This window comes from Heloderma suspectum, chromosome 3 (assembly GCF_057233095.1).
Source record: "Heloderma suspectum isolate Gila_16-S chromosome 3, 16-S_ref, whole genome shotgun sequence".
Lineage (NCBI taxonomy): Eukaryota > Metazoa > Chordata > Lepidosauria > Squamata > Helodermatidae > Heloderma > Heloderma suspectum.
In genome coordinates, this window is record NC_139460.1 from 177,614,112 (window position 1) to 177,630,608 (window position 16,497).

At 45.3% G+C, this 16,497-nt stretch overlaps 1 long non-coding RNA gene across 1 annotated transcript; it reads right to left on the minus strand.

The window, feature by feature from the left end:
• Positions 1 to 930: 930 nt before the first annotated feature.
• Positions 931 to 4,135, minus strand: LOC146350457 (uncharacterized). The gene is made up of 3 exons (XR_014788856.1): positions 4,070 to 4,135; positions 1,963 to 2,059; positions 931 to 1,328 (listed from the first exon to the last, which is right to left on the minus strand). It is a non-coding gene; the product is annotated as an uncharacterized LOC146350457 (long non-coding RNA).
• Between the last annotated feature and the right edge of the window lie 12,362 nt (positions 4,136 to 16,497).

Here is a 16,497-nt window from a genome sequence, read left to right on the forward strand (position 1 = left end):
TCATTCACTGAGCAGCACCTACGGTGTTGATGGTATTCAGTTGTACTCTGCCCACCCAACCCCAAAGTATGGGGGTTCCAAGTGCTGTGTGGCCTGTGAAAATGGGTTTTTAGGTAGTGTACACTCCACTTTTCTTGCTTCGTTTGCCCCTGACAGACCAAAGCGATTTCATGAAAATCTGGATATAACCAGAAAGAGTTTCTCAGTCCATTTCCATGTAGATTGGGCCCTGAGGACTATAGGCTACCTCCGGTAAATCATGGCAAATGCTGTAATGGATGAGATCCCAATAGTGGATGAGATGCTAATTACAGCATCACTGACTCAAAATTCTAAATCATTCTGGCAGCTAGTTTCAAGTGCTTTAAGTCATAGCACTGGTAGACCTGGTTGCCATATTCCAGTTAATATTTGGGAAGATACCTTTTGTTCAGTCTTTAATGATTCACGTTCATCTGCTTCTAATTCTTCCCGTTTTCTGCACTCTGAATATCCCTGAATGGCCCCCAGTTGAAATTAACATTGTTGAGAAGATATTACTTCAATTAAGGGTAGGCTCCTGGACCAGATGGTGCCCCCTCCAAGCTCTTAAAGTGTAACATCAGCTGGTGGCCCCTTTTGCTGACCGCCCTTTTCTCTCTAACAAATCAATCTGGTATAATTCCTGCAGCCTGGCTCAAGGCTTTTTATCATTCCAGTTCATAAGAAAGGCCCCAAAGATGATCTAAATAACTACTGGCCTATAAAGCCATTATCTATAGCTGGGAAGGTTTACGCCACCCTTTTGTGCCATAAATTGAAAATGTGGATTCATTATTTGGAGATTTGAGGGGAGGAGCAAATCGAGTTTTTAAGTCTGGTCAGTGTACTCTAAATCTTTGGTTGGTTCTGGCTCACTTAGCAGACAAGTACTCTAAACCAAAAGGAGGTAAATTGTTTACTGCCTTTATTGATTTAAGATCTGCTTTTGACTCCATATCACGTGACCATCTCTGGAGCAAACTAGACCAGTATTCCCTTGATAAGAGATTACTGTTTCTGATCCATGCACTACACCGTAATACATCTGCTCAGGTACATTGTAGAAATTCTGGTCACTTTTCTGAGGAGATTTTCTCCTCCCAGGGAGTTAGATTTGGATGTATTCTTGCCTTCTCTTTGTTTAAGCTGTACTTGGCTGATCTCCCCTCCTTCTTGGAGTCAATAACATCTCATCCCCCTAATATTAGCTCTACAAAGTGATTTATTCTTCCATATGCAAACGATGCAGTTCCAGTTTCCCAAACATGACTGGGTCTCAAGCAATTATTGACTGGGTTTGCTGATCACTGTAAAAAAAAATAAAAGAAATGTTCTGACCATTAATTACTCAAAATTCAAAGTTGTGGTATTCTCTAAGAGGAAGGTTAGATATTCCTGGGCCCTGGATAGTCATAGATTTGATCAAGTTGATTCTTATAAATATTTGGGTATTTGGTTCCATACAACAGCTAACTGGAGAGTCCAGTGGAGATTTGCAAAGACCAAGGCTGGGTGTTATAGTGCATAAGCCGCCTGATAACTGAGCAGCCTCCTGCTGCCCGGAGGAGCTGCGTTGTCAATGATGGCGGCATCCGAAGCAGCAGGATGGGGCGGGAGCCGAGTGGGAAGTGCCATGGCATTTCTCTCTCGGCTCCAGTCCTATCCTGCCTCTGTCACAGCCACTGAGAGCAACCGCGCCAGTCTCTGCCAGGCACGGCACTTGCTTGGCTGTGGCACCAGAGTTGTGGCACCAGAGCAGCTGCCATCCTGCCAAAGGAGAGTCAACTTGTTCCAAATTTGCCGACCTTTTCTGTGATGCAAGTGGCTGTCAGTAGTGTGCTACCTAGGGATGGCGGAGAATTCCGCCATGGACCCCAATGAGGCTGGATTTTAAAGAATCCGCCCCCCCCCCCAGAGTCCGTGGCAGAATGGAACACTTACCTGCACCTCCCTGTGGAATCCTCTTCGGCCAGCTCCTCCGGCTCCGGAGCGCCAGCGATATGGCCGCCATGCCATATCGCTGGCTGAGGGGGATTAACTGTGGATGCAAATGTGGAGCCATTTATAGCTGCATTTACCTTAAACTAAGACCTTTACGGCCGCAAATGGCGTCCTGGACACCATTTGCGTCCACAGTCAATACCCCTCAGCCAGCGATATGGCATGGCAGCCGTATCACTGACGCTTCGGAGCCTGCTGGCAGCTCCACAGAATCGCTGCGGAGCGGAGCCAGCCAAAGAGGATTCTGGGGAGAGGAACGCATCGCCTCCCCCCAAGGGCAGATTCCCGGCTGGACCAGCAGTTAGGGAATCCGCCCATCCCTAGTGCTACCTAGCAGATATTTCTGAAAAAATAAACACACATAATCTGTGCCTTCAAGGTAAAGGTGACATTTTAACAATGAGTGAGAAAGTAACTACTTTTCGAAAGAAACCTGTGCTATGGAGAGAGCATTTTGAAAATGGATGTTCGGAAATGTTTCTACCAGTATGTGATTTTGTTGCTGAAAATGATGTGTGTCACCTATTAAAACTCTCATATGTGCACACTTTAAAAGCTTGGAAGTGGAATTTTCTAACCTGTTTAAAAAAACTTCCAAATGAAGCGTTTCAGTGGGTTTTGAATCCATTTGTTAAAAATATAAAAATGCAACCTTCCGATTAGTTTGCAAGAACAAGTGATTGACGTCAGGGAAGATGGAAGTTTACTAGCTGAATTTCAACAAAAACCTTTGCATAATTTGTGGATGGGACTGAAAAATGAGTGTCATGATTTAGTAAGTGCAGCCAACGATGCACTTCTTCCATTTGGATCTACCTATCTTTGTGAGGCGTCTTTTCCAGCTATGACAGCCACTGAAACCAACTATCAAAATAAACTGAATGTAGAACCAGATTTTCAAATCACTGTACCACAAAGTGTTAAACCAAGATTTTCAAAAATAATAAAGCATATTCAATCACATTGCTCTCACTAAAAAATAATATTATTATACAAAAATTTAGTGAGAGCAAATGTGGTTTTTATACCGTTAATAAATAAAATAAATTGTTTTTAAAAATATTGTTTATTTCATCTTTATCTCATCCTTTTAAAATTTCTATTTTTGTGTATGTTTTGTCATGTACATAATATATTAGTACAGTATTACATGTGTATCATTTATAAATAAATATACATATATTGGGGGTGCATGCTCAATTTTTTTTTACTAATGGGTGTATGAGATCAAAAAAGTTTGGAGACCACTGTTCTAGATGGTAGATAGGTTAACAACAGACATTGCCCTTGCAAAAATGGATAGGTGGCGCCTGTTCTGCACGTCTTCTCCAATTCTAGTTTTTATCAAGGGCCTAGAGAAACTTTGATTTACTCTGTTTTGCAATCCTTTCGTGGACAGTCCTTAGAGTCCTTGTTAATTATTTTACTTGAGGGCTCTAACATCTCAATTTCAGAGCAAGTTGCTACGTTTTTTAATGCAGCTATCCGGATCCGACCCTCTTATGGTTTCTTCATGATTCTGCTCTGAAATTTCTATGTACTTTAGTTTTCAGTATGTGTTGTATATTTTTACTCCACACGTCTGTGGTTGGTAGACAGTAAATAATAAAGTACTACCTCCAGTATCAGAGGCAGTATGCCTATGTACACCAGTTGCTGGGGAACATGAGCAGGAGGGTGTTACTGCACTCATGTCCTACTTGTGGATTTCCCATAGGTATCTTTGATCCTGCAGGGATCTTTTTATGCTGCTGTGTTTGTCTTCTGTCTATATTCGCTCCCTTAGTACACCATGCGGCCTGTGTAGTGCCCGATACCTTTAGTGTATTGCTCTTTCCAAAGATACTGGATTTAAGAATCACTTTGACCCAAAACCTGATACAGATTTTCAAGCAGGTTCTAAGCATGCCTTTGCTCTCTCTACCTGTGTGACATTTAAAAATAACAAGAACTGCGGGCTAATCTACATTGCGTCCGCTAGCGCGTCGAATTCGGTAGACTGGCGAGGTAAATGCCATCGTATTAAAACGTGGTTATCCACACTCACCCTGTTTCCCCGTTGCAGTACTTCATTGAATGCGCAAGCACGGTTCACACTCGAGCGCTGTGCTGTTTTCCTGCTCTTAAAGACGGCGGCTCTCATTGGAGGAGCAGAAACTCTTCCTATTTCTGCTGATTCCCCGCCCACCATCCCTCTCTTCCTCTATCCCTGTGTGTGTGTAGGGATTGCATGAGCATCCTGTTGGGGCTCAAACCCCTGCGAGAATTTACCACCCCGCCCCCCCACACACACACCAGTTCCCTCAGCAAGAAGAGGGGAAGAAGGCAGCACCTCTCATTCTCCCCCCATCATTGCTACAGGGGCAGTGGTGCAGGAGAGGCTGATCATTTTCTGCACGTTTTCCTGGTCTTAGGGAAAATGACCAGCTTGTCCCTTCCTGCTGCCGCTGTAGCAGGTGGGAGTGAGGGAAGAAGGAGGCACCTATCTTCTTCTCCCCCCCACACCTGCGGGAGACCAGGGCGAGAGGCTGGGGGCTGTCTGCCGATGCTCTTTTCCCCAAGCCAGCCCTTGACAGATGACGCGAGGAAGAGGGGCAGTGGTGGCGGCACCCAGCGTTCACATTTTGGGGGGACTGCTAAATTCTTCAAAGCTTCAAAGCTTTGCATCTTCAAAGACCACCCTATGTTTGTCCCCCGCTCCTGAGATGACGTTAAAACTGTCCACAGACATTTTTATCGATGTTAGTCGGTGGACACTGAGGACTGTCTAGGGATGTATGACACTCACTTACCTTTTCACGGAATCTTTCATGGTGGGGGGGGAGGTGCTACGTCCCTCCCCCTGGAATCCTCGATGGGGGGGAGGCGATCTGGTCCTCCCCCCTGGAGTCCTCGATGGCTGGCTCTGGGCCGTCCGCAGCCAGATTTCCGGCTGTGGATGGGCTGCTGTGGACACAAATGGCGGCCGGCATAGTGGCCGCCATTTGCGTCCAGCCAGGCAGCCGTGATGGGCTACGTAAGAATTTACGTAGCCTACCCCTCCAAAAAAAAACCCAACCCCCCAGCGTACGCAAATGGCGGCGGCTACGGTGGCCACCATTTGCGTTCCCTATTTTTCACCGATTTATCTTATGTAAATATTTACATAAGATAAAACGGGGAAAAAGGGGGAATGCAAATAGCGTAGTGGGCGCTATTTGCGTCCCTTTATTTTTCGCCGTTCTAGCCTACGTAAATATTTACGTAGGCTAGAACGGCGAAAAATAAAGGAACACGAATAGTGCCCACTACGCTATTTGCATTCCCCTATTTTTCGCCATTTTATCTTATGTAAATATTTACGTAAGATAAAGCGGCGAAAAATTGGGAACGCAAATGGCGGCCACCATAGCCGCCGCCATTTGCGTACGCTGGGGGGTTGGGGTTTTTTTTGGAGGGGTTAGCCGTGATAGGCTACGTAAATTCTTATGTAGCCTATCACGGCTGCAAGGATGGGAATGGCGGCGGCAGCAGCCCGGCCATGGCCATCCAGGAGACCAGCCGCCGCTGCCACATCCGCCGCCGCATCCGCCCCAGGTAAGTGCCATCCTGGGGGGATTCCGTGGCAGGGGCAGGAGGCCGTTCCGCCACGGATTCCGGGGGAATCTTTAGAATCCGGCCTCAATGGAATCCGTGGCGGAATTCTCTGCCATCCCTAGGACTGTCTACCTGGATATGTGTGTGTTTTCCGTGCAGCGAGCATGGACGGGACTGTGAAAACATTTACGCTTGCCTGGGCTTGCCCGGGCAAGTTTGTGGAGCAATCGGGCTGGAGAAGCTATGATTCTTTGAAGATTCGCTTCTTTGAGGATTCACTTCTTTGAAGCTTTGAAACTTTAAAGGTAGTGCCTTAATTTTTAAAAAAAGCTGAAGCGGGGGATAGAGGGGGGTAAAACTTAGTCTCATTTGAAAGGATAGAACAACCCGCTGCTCAATGCAGGAAGCCTGATTCCCAGGCAGTCTCCCATCCAAGCACTGACCGGGACCGACCCTGCTGAGCTTCCGAGATCAGACAAGCGTGCGCACATCCAGCCCTTGTTGCTGAAGAAATGGGGAGTGCTGAGGAACCTATGCAAACAGTAGCCGGAAGACAACATGGGGCTGTCAAGAGCTGTCATTGGACAAAAGGGAAATACAAACACTGCCGTATATGGACAGGCGTGGGAGGGGACTGCAACCAGATATAATAATGAATGCGGAAAATCAGAGCACATTAAGGGGAAGTACCGGGATATCAGAGTATTGAAAGTGGTAGCACAGAAGCAGGAAATCCTGGTTCCAATTCAAGGCAGGTACTGTGTAGTGTGAAAGACAGGTGGTAAAACCTCATTGGAAGCAAAAAAAAACATAAGTGTAGATTGGCCCTGCTTCTTTGTCCTTCAAACTAGCACAAATAGAGTGTCTGTGTTACTGTATTTCAGATGCAGGAAGGAAACATCAACTCATCCACTCCCCGCCATCTTTTATTGTTGTCATTTTTCCTGGATATTATTTGATTCACCTCAGCTATGTTTTGTACCAGTTCTCCATCTCCATCATCAAAATTCCTTGGGAAACATCTGCCCACCCGCTCTTGAAGCTGTGGATGTGCTGTAACATTTGCTGCTTCACTAAAGACTACATTATTCCAAAGCTAAGGTCTTATTACAGTCCCAGTAGTATAGCAATATATTTTCCATAGGTTTTCTAAACCTCAAATGTTATTATGGTATCAATGGGAAAGCCAGTGAGGCTCAGATAGTTTCAGGCTCCTGTACTTAGACCGAGATGAAACATTCTTTTTCTAAAAAATAACATCTAAAATATGTACACACATATATACGCCTATGAAATTGAATCTGCTTCTGTAGACCTTAACCCATGAAAATGAACATCAGAAAGAAGGGCAATAATGAAAGAAGATGGAGGGAATATAGCTAAAAGTGGTTCAGATGGCAGTGCTGAGGAATAAGACAAAAACATTTAGATCCACACTGTATGAACAAGCTAAACACCTTGCACTGTAGTGCAGGGCAGGGAATTGTATCTTTTCTGTAAAAAAAAATCTGGACCATGGTGTTTAGGGACAGGAGGATTTAAGCGTTCTTCCCACCTGTTCTCATCCTCAAATTCCACCCGCTCCAACCTGCATGGGGGGGGGGGGCAGGGTTAGAAAGAGAAAAAAGTATCCACTGGAATCAATGGTGGCATTCCCCCCCCCCCGGGGGGGGATTTCAGGACAAAAATAGGTGGGGTAAGCTTAAACCCTGCTCTCCAGAAGCAGCATGATCCTGATCCAAATCAGGGTCATGCATGCTTGCAGGAGAGTAAATAAAAGGAACATTTACTTTGGCCCTCAGAGGCACAGTAATACAGTAGTTCCGCTCCTACCTTCAGGGTCAGTTTCAAAAAGTGGAATTGGAGAGGTTGCTCAACCCCATGGAAATTGAACTATAGGGGTACCACAATGATCTATCTTATCCCCTTTGCTTTTTAACATCTATTTTATTTATTTAGTCAATATCTTAGGTGCCTTTCAAAACCATAGTCTTCCCAAGGTGGCTTACAGCACTATATACGTATATATAAAAGCCACATATATGTGAGGCCATTCAGGGGATTTGGAGTGACGTGACATTTGTATGCTGATGATACCCAGGACCCAGCTCTGTCTCTCCTTGTCATTCGAGTCAGGTGAGTAATGGGCTGGATGAGGACCAATAAACCAAACCTGAATCCCAAAAGACAGAGGCCTTATGGATAGGTGGTTCTCAGGTCCAGGAACTGGGTGTACAGCCATTCTAGATGGAGCTAGACTCCCCCTGAAAGAGCAGATGTGTAGCTTGGGGGTACTCCTTGACCCAACATAGTCACTTGAGGCTCTGGTGGCCTCACTGGCTAAGAGTGCCTTTTTCCAGCTTTGGCTAGTTCACTAGCTATGACCATTCCTGGATAGGGACAGTCTGGCCACAGTGGTTCATACTCTGGTAAACTCCCAGTTGGATTGTTTCAATGGGGCTACCCTGAAAGCTTCAGCTAGTGCCAGAACTGTAACTGGTATAGCCAGGTGGAATCATAATACTGCATAATTCTGAAGAAACTGCACAGGCTGCCTATTTGTTTCCAAGCCCAGTTCAAAATACTGGTGCTTATGTTTAAAGTCCTATATGGCTTGGGACCCAAATAACTGCAGGCTGCCTGAGATTTAAGATTGTCAGATCAACAAAATTTCAACAGGTGGCAGGACTAAAGGTAAATACAAAGAAATCTGATTAGGACCACAAGAACAAACAGAAATTTCAAAAATGACAGGTATTCCCTTAGTAACAAAAGCATTTAGATATTTAGGAGTTCAAGTCCCTAAAAGACAGAAGGATGTGCTGAAACTAAATTATGGGACGCTACGGAAGAAAATAAAGAATGACCTAGCCAGATGGGAAAATATAAATTTTACACTCTCTGAATGGATTATGACTATAAAAATGATGGTACTACCAAGATTTACTTATCTTTTTAATGTGCTTCCACATGAAATCCCATTTGAAAAGTATAAAACATGGCAAAACAGCATAGACAATTTTATTTTTAAGACTAAAAGGCCACAAACAGCAAAGGTTTTCCGATATATATCCATGCAAAAAGGAGGATGGGGTATACCACATTTAGGACACAATCCTATCAGGATAGGCGGTAGGGATGGCGGAGAATTTCTCCCCAAAACTTCGGGGGGCCGAGCGCCAACGTGTTCGGCCCCCCAACAAGTTTCGGGGAGAAATTCTCCGCCCCCCTACCCCCCGCACCCCCCCCGGGACGGGACTTACCTTTGGCGAATGTCCCTCCCGGCGGCGGGTCCGGCCAGCGGTTCGGCGGGTGTTCGTCCGGGGCAGGAGCGGCAGCCGGTCTTTCGACCAGCTGCCGCCGCCACCATTCCAATCAAAGAAAAAAAAACAAAAATGCCCCCGTGATAGGCTACGTGATGATTAACGTAGCCTATCACAGCTAGATTTGCAAAGTCAGCCGTGATAGGCTATGTTAATCGTCACGTAGCCTATCACGGGTGACTTAAAAAAAAAAAAAAAGCGCGTACGGATAATGGCGGCCCCCATAGGGAGCCGCCATTCCCATTCCTTATTTGGTCGCTGTAGTCTACGTAAAGATTTACGTAGACTACGGCGAAAATAAGGGCAACGCAAATAGCGTTGCTAAAGCGCGTACGGATAATGGCGGCCCCCATAGGGAGCCGCCATTCCCATTCCTTATTTGGTCGCTGTAGTCTACGTAAAGATTTACGTAGACTACGGCGAAAATAAGGGCAACGCAAATAGCGTTGCCCTTATTTTCGCCGTAGTCTACATAAATCTTTACGTAGACTACAGCGACCAAATAAGGAACGCGAATGGTGGCTCCCTATGGGGGCCGCCATTTGCATATGCGCTTTTTTTTTTTTTTTAAGTCACCCGTGATAGGCTACGTGACGATTAATGTAGCCTATCACGGCTGACTTTGCAGATCTAGCCATGATAGGCTACGTTAATCGTCACGTAGCCTATCACGGGGGCGTTTTGTTTTGTTTTTTTAATTTTGAGTTCACGGCCGGGCGAGGCGAGGCGCCTCCTCCCCGGCCTGAATTTCGGCCGGGCGAGGCGGGAAGCCTCCCCCCCCGGCCTGAATTTCGGCCGGGCGAGGCGGGAAGCCTCCCCCCCCAGCCTGAACTTCGCAGGGGGAGCAGTGAAGCGCCTCCCCCCCACCGCGAAAAGCTTCGAGGACAGGTAAGTGAGTTTCGTCCACCCCTAATAGGCAGCCACCTTCAAACTTGGAGGTGACCACCTATCCAATGCAGGGCAGGAGAAGTATGGAGGGGATGATACCCTTTGATACGCTTTGGAGGGGATGATACCCTTTGATACGCTTTGGCCGCCCTGCATTTGCGACTAGACAGCCGATTTCAGCCGATCACAGGGAAGGCGGAGTGGGGGAAGCAGCTGCTGGACAACACATAGGATGTGTCGAACCGGTATTTCTGCCTTCCCCACCCCGGAATTCCCCACCCCGGAATGGGGGGGGAGGTCAGTTCTCGGGGAATCGACGTATCCTATGGCCATCTAGCCACTGACTAGTGGCCATAGGATTGCTCCCTTAAAAACTTATTATGATGCATACAGATCAAGACATATGTTAACCATATGTTAACCATCCATGAAGGAAGGGGTGAGGATAAATTGGATAGAAACAGAAAGAATTGATGTGATTAAAGGAGGAATTACAAAATATGTTTTATATTAAAAAGTATATAGAACAACAAATAAGAAATAATGGAAGTACAATAAATGGATTATTAAAAGCATGGAACTTTAGGAAAGAGAAACTAATGCCAGGGGTTTCTCCATTAATATCGATTTGGGCGCACCCAGAGTTTGATATAAAAGGGAAAGCAGTGGGGGAAAATAAGTTGAAAGAAATAAGATTGACCCAAATGAGAACAGCAGAATCCTATAACACAAGAAATACGGAATAATCATGTACAAAGTATGAGAATGTCACGGTTAGTATGGATGCAAATCAGTAAATTTATAAGAATTAGAAGGATAAGGCAAAGTACAAGAGATTTAACAGAATGGGAAAAGTTGTAGATAATTATATTCTGATAAAGCAGGAGATAAAGGGGAATGTAACAATAAAACAGATATGGGAAAGAGTTTTTGATGAGAAGATAGAGGAAGAGGACTGGAAACAACTTTTAGATAGCTTTCCCTTTCAAGCAATATCCACCAAAATAAAAGGATTAAAATTGGTTCAGAAGTGGTATTTGACACCAGTGAAGTTAGCAAAAATGAATAAGAATCTATCACCTTTGTGTTGGAGAGGATGTGGAATTAATGGTACCCAAATACATATGTGGTGGGAATGAAGGAGAGTTAGAAAATTCTGGGACAAGATATTTCAAGAAACAGAAAGAATCACTGATCAAGAGATTTGTAAAACACCAGAATTAGCTTTATTGAATATGTTTGTAAAAGAAAATAGAGAGATTAGAGAAAAAACATTAACTGGTTTCTTGTTGACAGCTCCGAAGCAATTAATTGCAAGTAATTCAAAGACAGCCTGGTTGTGGACAATATCTTTGTTGAAAAAGAAAATCTGGGACATAACAATACATGAAAAGTTGACACAGAATCTAAGAGTGCACAGAGGAATAAAGAAAAAAGACACCTTCAAGAAGGATTGGAAAAAAATATAGAGATTTTATGAAAAAAGATTCAGATGGAACAACTTTGATAGAAGCTTATAGAAATCTATGGGACTCATGAAAAGAAAAAGACAATAAAGGAATGAAACAGGATGAATTACTACGTTACTCTGGAACAGAGATAGAAAATAAAGGAGGGGAGAAGAATCCTGAAACCGTTTGAGCTGGGGGCGGGATTGGGGAGGGACTGGGGAGGGATTTTGAATTAATATGAATGTGGGTTATTGTTTTTTGTAATTTCTTTTGAAAAATAAAGAAAAAGAAAACAAAGCAAAAATTTGCATTTACTGCCACATCTATTTTGGCTGTCAGCTGATGATTTCAGTGAACAGTTCACCATGATCCCAAGATCTCTTTCCTAGATAGTCACAGTTCAAACCCCACCAGCCTTCCCCAACCTGGTGCCTTCCAGATGTGTTGGACTGAACCTCCCATAATTCCCAGGCAGCATAGCCTCGGCCTCGGCCATGCTGGCTGGGAATTATGGGAGTAACAGTCAACACATCTGGAGGGCGCCAGGTTGGGGAGGGCAGTGTTAGACTGCCCGGGGACCCATTACATGCCTTATACCTAAACATACATACATCTGCATCCAGTCCACATATGGGGTGCCTGGTCCAGCAAAGGAATCTATGTATGGAAGCAGCTTCTCTGTGCAGATCTCTCTTTCTGGTTCAGGAAGAATGTGGTTAAAATAGTATTAAATGGTTTATGTATTCAAACATTTTCCAAAGCATTATTTTTAAATTAGAGGCAGATAAAGCATAACATTAAGTTGACTCCAATACAGACATGCTGCCAACTGTCACTTGCCAGATGCTGACAAGTCAGACAATTGCTTCTTTGGCTCAGAGATTCTTTCTCAGGGGTAAAACTGCTTCCACATGCTCATTATGCAGCACAAAGGTTTTTGGAGTTTGTGTGTGAGTGGTTATTAATGTCTGCTATGTATAACACAGACTCTGGCATTCAAGTAAGAAAAGAAGACTCCTCTTGGAGTCTGTCTCCAACAACGTGTGTAGGCTGACAGAGACAGAGAGAGAGAGCTAATTCTCTTGCCTATGAAATGACTAATAACATGCAATGTTAAATCACTTCCAAGCTGTTGGTCTGTCCTATCTTATCTCTAAGATTACAGTGTTCTGCAAGGTTGAAAAGTATATATCAGAAAGCAAGAAGATAAAGTAAGGTCAAAAGGTTTTTCTGCCCAATGAAAGCCTATGGCAGCAACTGCTGGCAAAGTTATGTCAGGCATTTTCGGTTTCACTCTGAAGCTACGTTGCCAACACTCCAAGGCTTTCAGAAAAATTCTATTACAGTGGCCTTCTATCTGCAATGCCTGTTCCTTTCGTTATGGTAAGTGACCTCACAAAGTGAGACTACATATTACTGCACAGATTGCAACTCCAGCATGGGGGGATGGCAAAGCCTTTAATCCTTTGCCCACCCTGCCCCTGCTGTGGTCGCAATCTGAGTCAGGCCCCCAGGCCTCCAATTTACCCCCCCCCCACGCCAACAAGGCGTCCAGTCGTAATGTAAACTGCAGGCATAGGGTGAACAGTGAAAGCCACCACTCTAGGGTCCCAATCCATATGAGGTCCCATGAGCTTACTTTTGAGTAAAACAAGAAACAAAACAACCCTAGCTATCTTTAAAGCAACATACAGTTTCACCTGCAGAACATTTGGGGGTGGGGGTGGGGATGGAATGCACAGGGGGTGAGAATAGAAGGATCAAGGCCTCCTACCACCTTTCTGAAAGCAGAAATGTGGCACAAGGGTACTGATCTTTGTTCTTTCTTTCTGCGTGGTGGGAAAAGAACATGTAAGGATCATGTCTCATACTAGGGGCATATTCACATGTTAGACTGAACTTACGTTCACACACTATTTATTTATTTATTGCATTTATACCCCGCCTTTCTCCCTCTCGCAAGGAACTCAAGGCGGCTTACATTATCCTCCTCCTCACCGTTGTATCCTCACAACAACAACCCTGTGAGGTAGGTTGGGCTGAGAGTCTGTGACTGGCCCAAAGTCACCCAGTGAGCTTCCATGGCCAAGTGGGGACTAGAACCCGGATCTCCCGGCTCCCAGTCCGTCACTCTCACCACTACACTACACTGGCTCTCAATTACTATGTACACTAATTAAGATGCGTGTGAGAATCTATCCCTATGCAGTCATTCTTATCGTGTTAAGCTCTACACATGAGGAAGGGAAGCAGGGAGGACCTCACTTGCTCCACCCCTTCTTTGCCATTCTCATCACTTTCTACATGTGGAGGGCAACTGGCTGCAGAGGACAGCCTCCTCTATTGGAAGTTTCCCTCGAGATTTTAGCATCCTGATTCTTGAAAAGACATCATAATTTCCATTTGTTAAGTATTTATAATCCCATTTATCATACAGGTAAACTTGCAAGAAGGCAGATTCACATACATTGGGGGGAGGGTAAGATTGCCAACACTATAATTATGCATTTCCTTTGCAAAAATCAGGGACATTCACCAAAAACCTACCAGTTTAAGACAATGTGGGGCATCTTTGCTGACCAAGGAAAAGTGTGGGTGCACGGAAGGTAAGTTGTAAGCAAGCAGAATTTGTGGCATTGCACAACATCATCACTACTCACGGGACACATCAATTAAGGCACCAGCCTGAGCTTCCAGTTTTCTGGCTTTCTGGAGCTTGAGCCAAAATGAGAGAGCCTTAACTCTATTCTTAAACCAGTGCGCAGGGGGGGGGGTGAAATCACAGAATATTTAAGAATCGTTGCTTCTCACTAGGCTACCAGATTAGGGCAAGTGACTGTGTATCAAAATGCTGTTTTTGGAACTAGTATGTGGAACACCACAGGATAGCATTGAGGCTTGCAGGATTTAGAACAGGCTCAACAGTTTTACAGATGACAGCCGTGTTCGGATGTCACTTTAAGCCATGGTGGTTTATAAGCTACTCACAGCAGTTTATAAGCCACTGTGCCCGTCACACGAGCAGGTAAATAAGCTACTGTGCATAGCTTATTTTCCTCCCCTCCCTCCCCCTCAGTCCTCCAGTCCGCATCCCAGGGGACCTGGCGGCAGACCTGCCTTGTCTTCACACTGCTTTTGAGCGCTATCAAGAATGACAGCTCTCAGAAGCAAGGCAGAGAGAGGGATCCTTTCAGGGAGCTGGGAAAGTACCCCGTTTCTTCTGAGGAAGTGAAGGTGCCAGGCACGAGGAGGGTGCCTCCCCGTGCCAGGCACCCTCGCTTCCTCAGAAGAAATTGGGCGCAGCAATTTTTAAAATGTCATTGTTCCCTTCTTGCACAAGAATGGAACATAGACGTTAAAAAAAATATTGAAAGAAGGGAGCTGTGGTGGAGTGCGCTTGGGGGACACCCAAAGGGTTCCCTATGACTGGGGCATACTTTCCCCACCACCACCACACCCTGCCTTCTCCTCCAAAAGGCATTTCCCCACTGGCAGGCTGAAAGATCCCTAGCGTGGCTTGTGTTTTAAAAGGAAAGGTGCAAAAAGGGCTCTTTCCTCTGGGCAGTGAGGAAATGTCTTTTGGGTGATGAGGCAGTGTGTGGTGGGAGGGAGCATGCCCCAGTGTTGGGGAACCCCTCTGTGTGTTCCCCAACCATGGCGCAATGTGGCACCCCGCTGGGAACCTGGTCTTTCAAAACAGGGTGGAGGTGATCTTTCACGTTTTAAACCTCAGGTCATGAAAGATCACCTCCACCCCACTTTGAAAGGCCCAGTTCCCAGCAGCGTGCCACATCGTGCCATGGTTGGGGGGGACACGCATTGGGGCATGCTCCCCCTCCACACACCGCCTCCCCCACAAAAAAAAATCTTTTCCCAGCCCAGCTGAAAGATCCCTTGCACAGCTTGACTTTAGAAGGCAAGCTGCCAAAGGAAACCTTTACCCGGGCTGGGAAGAAAAGGTGTGGGGGGGTAAATCCACCCCTTGCCAAGGACTGGCTTTCACCCACAGTCCTTGGTAGGGGACTAGATTCTTCCCCCACTGCCAGTTTTCACCAGGAGGACTTTGAAAATCTAATGTAAGTGAATGGAGCAACAAGCTCCGTTGGCTTGCCATAGATATTCAAAGTGCCCCTTGTGAAAATCGGCAGTGGGGAGGTGGGATTTTTTCCCCCCCCCTGGTCAATTTTCACGACAGACACTTTGAAAATCTATGACAAGTCAACGAAGCATGTTGCTCCATTCACTTACATTAGATTTTCACAGTTCTCCTGGTGTAAATCGAGGGGGAATCCAACCCCCACCAAGGACTGTGTTGCTTCCACAGTCCTTGGCAAGGGGGTGGATTTTGCCTCCCCCAGCCCCTATTTCCAGAGTTTTCTTTATTTACCCAAGCCCCGTTTTACACAAAATGGGGCTGGGGGAATTAAGAAAGGGGGTACCTGAGCATGATTGGGGTCAGGACTGAGTGGGAAGGGGGCACGGGCAGCAGCTTGGGCACAATCGGGAATGGCGATCATGACCCCACTCTGCAGGAGCAGCAGGGGTTTCTTCCACTCTCTCCAAGCAGCTCTCTGACCAATGCCCTTTAACCACGGCGGAGTGCCAGATGACACAATAACCCACAGTGGGTTAAATAACCCACCGTGGCTTATTTAATCCATCGTGGGTTATCATGTCAACCGAACCCGGTCAACAAGAAACAAAAAGCACTAGACAAACTGAACCCATTTAGGATACCCATAGATGCCTGACTAAAAACTAATTCGGAATAATAATTATAATAATAGATTAATTTTAAAATAAGAATTCTGACACATTAATAACATTCAGAAAGCACAACCTTGAAGGAATGCACCAAATCCCACAAGACTCAGAGGCATTGTTTTTCATCGTGTCCAGAACAGACCACAGGAAATCAAACTAGCACATTTTATTCTTCTAAACTTTTATAATATAAAGCTACAGGAGCATGGCCTGAATTTGCTTGGCTGGTTTTAAATGTATTTAAAAATGTAGCTGCTAGCTATTTTCCCTACCAGAAATTGACTGTAGGCTGGTTTTTGAAAGCAGTTGCAGAAGAGTAAGTTCTTTTCTTTATTAACAAACAATAAGCTACATTCAATGCATGTTAAAAGGTTGTGAGACAACAAGCCAGGCAACGCAATGAAATTCAAAGTAGGCACTGACGTTTATAGGAGGCTTGTATTCACACAGGCCCGCAAGGAGTTGCCGGGTTC